Raw genomic sequence first — 5434 nt, 5'->3', positions numbered from 1 at the left:
CAGGTTTTTGGGTATAGGTTTAATGTAGTTCTTAACTTTTCCTCTCATGTAAAGTATTGGTTGGAAAGGGGGTTGGGTGTTAGGAGAAGGATTTTGCTGTTGGGGAGGAGGTTTGTGAGTGTTGGTGGGCTAGGAGTGTGGGAGACTTACCGCTTGGTGCAGGCAGCCTACCTTCTGACCGTTTATTACGGACTTGAATTTGTAACCGACCATGTGTCGTATGTGAAACAGATTCAGGTCCATGTCAACGACTGCCTCTGATCAGTTTTCCGAACCCCTATAAAGTTGGCAAACAATATACTACTAGATGAGTTCGGGACACTGCCGGTTACCATCTAAGAGAGGTATCTACAGCGAATGTGCTACATCTGATGTATTAACTACCAGTACTGTGATCCGCACCCGTGGTTCGGTGAGATACGGCTCAGTTGGAAGCAGGAAGAGACGGTGGCACATCGGCAGACATCTGATAAGGAGCTCACCCGCCACCCCACTATTGCGATTGGGAAAGGCAAAGTGGTGATGGCTGCATGCCACCATTCGCTGTACACAGATCTTTGCAATACCTGCGATGTAGTCATATACATGGATGGGTCCAAGTCCTCTGAAGGGGCTGGTGTGGCATGGGCGGTATTTGACAATGGGGCCCTGACTCATGTCGACGGGTGCTCGGTTCTCCCATCTTGGAGCATTGTTGAGTACGAGCTGTTTGCAGTTGTCTGTGTACTCCGACATGCCCAAGGGATGGCCAAGAGGCACCCGGTTCATGTGTTTCTGGACTGCGTTCCAGCCCTCACCCTGATAGACAACATGTTCTCGGAAGGAGATTCGGCTGAGCTGTGGGAAGTCATGGCATTACTGCTTAGTGCATTCAACCACGTCAGCCTTAGCTGGGTTCCAGGACACGTGGGCATCGACGGCAACGAGATGGTAGACCTAAAGGCTAAGACCTACATGAGTCGTCCATTGCACTTTCTGCTTTGGGAAGGAGTTAGCTTTGGGATCGGGAATGCGCCTTTGGCCCGTGAGTTGCAGAAAGAGGAGTGGGACTCCTGGCACGACAGGGAGAGACATGGGTATTACGCTCGTGAACCTAGGACACCTCGGCATCTCCGTGGTCTCACCCGCATGAATTTCTATGTATTGCTGAGAATTCACAGCCGTGTGGGCTTAGTCGATCATGACAGCTGTGAGGGGAAGGATAACAGACACCACAGGATTGAGTGCCCCCGCTATGCTATAGGACGCCCTGCTGACGAGAACTTATACAAGGATTCGGCGATTTCACGGTGGAGGTCCTGGAGGGTGAGTCATAGGCGGTTAGGTATTGGCATTGCCTGGCATGTTAAGGCAGTGGATGGAGAGTTGGTAGTGGCAGGTAACCCCTTTGATGGCACACTGATGGTGGAAAGAGGTGGCAAGTTGGCAACGGTAGGGGATCCCACGACCTGCACCCCGTGCAAGAAGAAACACGATGGCAGTGGGTGCATTCTGCAGGGATTGGTAACCATGCCAAAAAAGTGGTTCTTTTTACCTGACCAGCGACAATGCGATTGTCCCTATTGTGGGACTGCGATTTCTGCGACGGCCACCCAGAAAAGAGCCACCTTCGCTGAACACTTTAAGAAGAAGCCCCACTGTTTACCAACGTGTCACAATCGGTTTTGGTATTCTCAGTACCAACAATGGGACGAGCTGGACCTCGTGACTCGGACATCGGTAGTTTTGTGGTAGGCCAAGACAAATGGGTTGTTAAAAGGAGAGCATTGTTTGTTTTGTGGGATAGTTCTGGCTGAGGGGTACTTGGACCTGGGACTATATTATAAGAGGACGGAGGGATGTTGGGATAGACTGTATGTTTCCTTTGTTGAGTACGTGGGCCAGATTGTGTTGGAAGTGGATAGGAGTGAGGGTATGAGACGGTGGCTGAGTAGTGGGGTGAGAAGACGCATAAATCCGGGGTGACACTAGCTGTCATGAGCTCCCGTGAGCCCACATAGGTAGTGATTTTTGGAATTAGGTTTGGGAGGAGTGGTTGCAAGGCGGAATGGTCCGTAGTAGTGTATTTTAGATAGTTTGTTTTTGTGGGGTGAGGGGGAGACTGGTCTTATGCCGGTATTGGTGGTACTAGTATAAATAAAATTAGATTGAATTCTAAGTACTTTTCCTACTTATTACTTTAATGAATATAATACACCTTTACAATCTTTATCTTTATTGCAATGTTATTGTTACACCAAGGAAAGTTCTTCACAGAGAAGAGTTAGTGAAAGCTTACGATAGGCATCTCTGATAGAAGACAAAGGTCTTGTACTATCGGTAACATAGGCAGAGGCCTAGCGCTATCGTAGGATGAAGGAAGAAGAAATAAGAGAAGAGAAGTATTGTTCCCCGTCGCCAAGAACTAACCATCTGAGTAGGGATCGTTACATTACAAAGCGTCACCTAGTGCAACGCTAAACGATACAAGATGGCATCTTTCAACTCAGACAGGGGAGGAGATATTAGTATCGACCATCAAAGCCTCAACTTAGGGGGATTCAGCGACACCCTAGATCACGTTTCAGCAGAGCCCTCAAAGACAGCAAGTCCAGTAATGCCAGAGAAAGGATTACCAGTCGATAGCTCCCCCACAGGGACTCCACGACCCGTGAGAATGTCTGGATCAGCAGTACCTGGGCCACCGGCCCCTGCTGTTCCTGCACCAGGCACTAGCATACTGGAATAACTGAAAATCAATTTCAAGCATTTCTAGCAGCAACACGAAACACGGGACAAGGAAACATCCAACGATCAAAAGCAAAAGAACCCGACACATATGAAGGAGCTGAAGACAAGCTATGAATATTCTTGGCACAGTGCGAAGGACATTTTGCCTTAATGGATATGGAGAACACCACGATGAGATCAAGATTCAATATGTGGAATCTCTACTAAGAGGACTCGCGGGGCAATGGATTATGTCTTTCTAAGATGGAACAAAACAGAGGGAATGAGTCATGTACGAAGAGTTCAAGGTGACACTCTTCGAGCGATTTGGGGATCCCAACGCCAAAGAGACAGCAAGACGCAAGCTGGAAAAACTTCAACAAGGAAAACAAACCTTCTCGGCATACTGGAATAAATGCCGAGTATTGGAATACAAGGCAGAATTTGATGATACTACACTCTACATCATCCTCCTAAGAAACTGCAGCGAGAGACTCCAAGAGGCATGTGGAATCTCCCTCTTGTGCTATACAACAGCAGAATGATTCGCAAAATGGGCGATCGATAAGGAAAGTAAACTAAACATGGTTCGAAGCAACCCAGAAAACACTATAGCACACATGGTGGTCCAATCATTCAGGAATGTGGACAGAACCTTCAAGCCGCAAGCAGCTCGAGGTGAAAGTCGAGTATTACCACTAGGCGAGCTAATTGAGTTAGACAAATCAAGAGCAAGACCTGCTCTGAACCTGTCTAAGGAAGAATATGCCAGAAGAATGAACGGGAAACTCTGCCTAAGGTGCGGAAAAGCAGGATATCGGATACGAGAATGCAGAAGCCGACCCGACAGCGGGTACTAAGGCATCAAAGCTGCTGGAAATAATCGCTTCAAAATCAGGGGAGGGGCAACATTCGTGAAATGATCACAGAAGATTTACCAGCTGAAAACAATGAGGGTCCCCAGTAAACGCTGGTCTGGGAGATCCAGGATGTGGACCTGGAAAACCCATCAAGTTAGCAAACTACTACAAGGCACTACACACGCAAAGAGGAGAAGAAGACGGAAATCATGTGATGATCATGATGAAGATATACAAGGAAGAAAACGAAGAAACAACAATATATACAATGCTCGACTCTGGGGCTACCGAAGATTTCATCGACAAGGAAATCTGTGACAAATATGGTCTCCATACCAAACAAGTGAAGAAAGCGAGACAAGTCTACCTAGCGGATAAAAAGCCAAGCACAATGGGTCCTATAACCGATACAGTGACAGTACCTATGGACATTGACAGCTATAGGAAAATGGCAACCTTTCAGGTAACAAATCTCAAAAACCATGAGATAGTCCTCAGAATACCATGGTTGCGAAAACATAATCCAACAATCGATTAGAACGAGAACAAGATAACCTTTACAAGTGAACTGTGTGCGACACGATGTCTCAACAGTTCGCCTATAGTCTACTCAACACCGATACGAGAAGCGGAAGAAGAAACTTTGCATGCAAAGTTCGCCGAGATGTGGTAAGATAAGAGAGTCCAGATACAAAAACTGGACCAAGAGGCAAAAGTGCCTACCAAGAGTTCTAAAGGGGCAGCAGGACATGACCTGTATGCCAACGAAGGAATCAAGATACCTGCCAACGGGCAGGCAATGATAGCAACAGGAATAGTCATCGGACTACCAGAAGGCACCTATGGACGAATAGCACCCCGTAGTGGTCTAGCAGTCAAACATCGACTCATAACCATGGCAGGAGTGATAGACATTGACTATACAGGTGAAATCAAAGTGGTTCTGGCAAACCTGGCTCAAGAGGACTACAAAGTCCAAAAAAGGAGATTGAATTGCGCAGTTGATCATCAAAAAAATCAACAAAGAGGATCTGCACGAAGTAGATCAGCTGGAAGAAACCATAAGAGGAGGCAAGGAATTTGGAAGTACAGACCAAAACCAGCCCGATACAACAAAAAGAATTGAGATCAAAGAGATTACAGCACAAGCCTTTGGATGGTACTATCGATGAGGAGATACAATAGGAATTCTCAAATGGACATACGAAGACAAAAAAGCGGTCCAAGCGAAAATCAACATCAGCACGGAACTAGCAATTCAAGACAAGAAATACCAAAGCAAAAAGAGATGGAAAGAATTGATTCCAAAAGATCATCAATTCACAAACCTATTCCAAGAAGAGGAAGCTACAGAGCTACCACCTTGAAGACCCGGAATCGATCACGACATTCAGCTGGACAAAGACGAGAAAATAGGAAAAACAAAAGAGATTCCCAACAAGATGTTATACCTACTAGAAGAAGCAGAGCTCGAAGAACTTAGGAAGTACATCGAGCAGAACCTAAAGTGAGGATGGATCAGAGACTCCTTTGCATCAGGAGGATCCCCAATCCTATTCGTCAAAAAGAAAGATGGAAAAATGAAACTCTGTGTGGACTACAGAGCCCTTAATTCTGTTACCAAGAAAGATCGATATCCACTACCCTTGATTGGAGAAGCACTGAACACACTGTGGTCAGCAAAATACTTCACCAAACTCGACATCAAGGACGCATACCACAATATACACATCAAGGCAGGAGATGAATGGAAAACTACATTCGCCTCAAGATACGGAATGTTCGAATACTGGGTTATGCCTTTCAAGCTAAACAATACACTAGCTTCATTGCAGAGATGGATCAACAAGGTACTCAATAAGTAG

This window comes from Tuber melanosporum (assembly GCF_000151645.1).
Source record: "Tuber melanosporum whole genome shotgun sequence assembly, scaffold_8, strain Mel28".
Lineage (NCBI taxonomy): Eukaryota > Fungi > Ascomycota > Pezizomycetes > Pezizales > Tuberaceae > Tuber > Tuber melanosporum.
Note: the sequence above shows the minus strand (reverse complement) of the source record.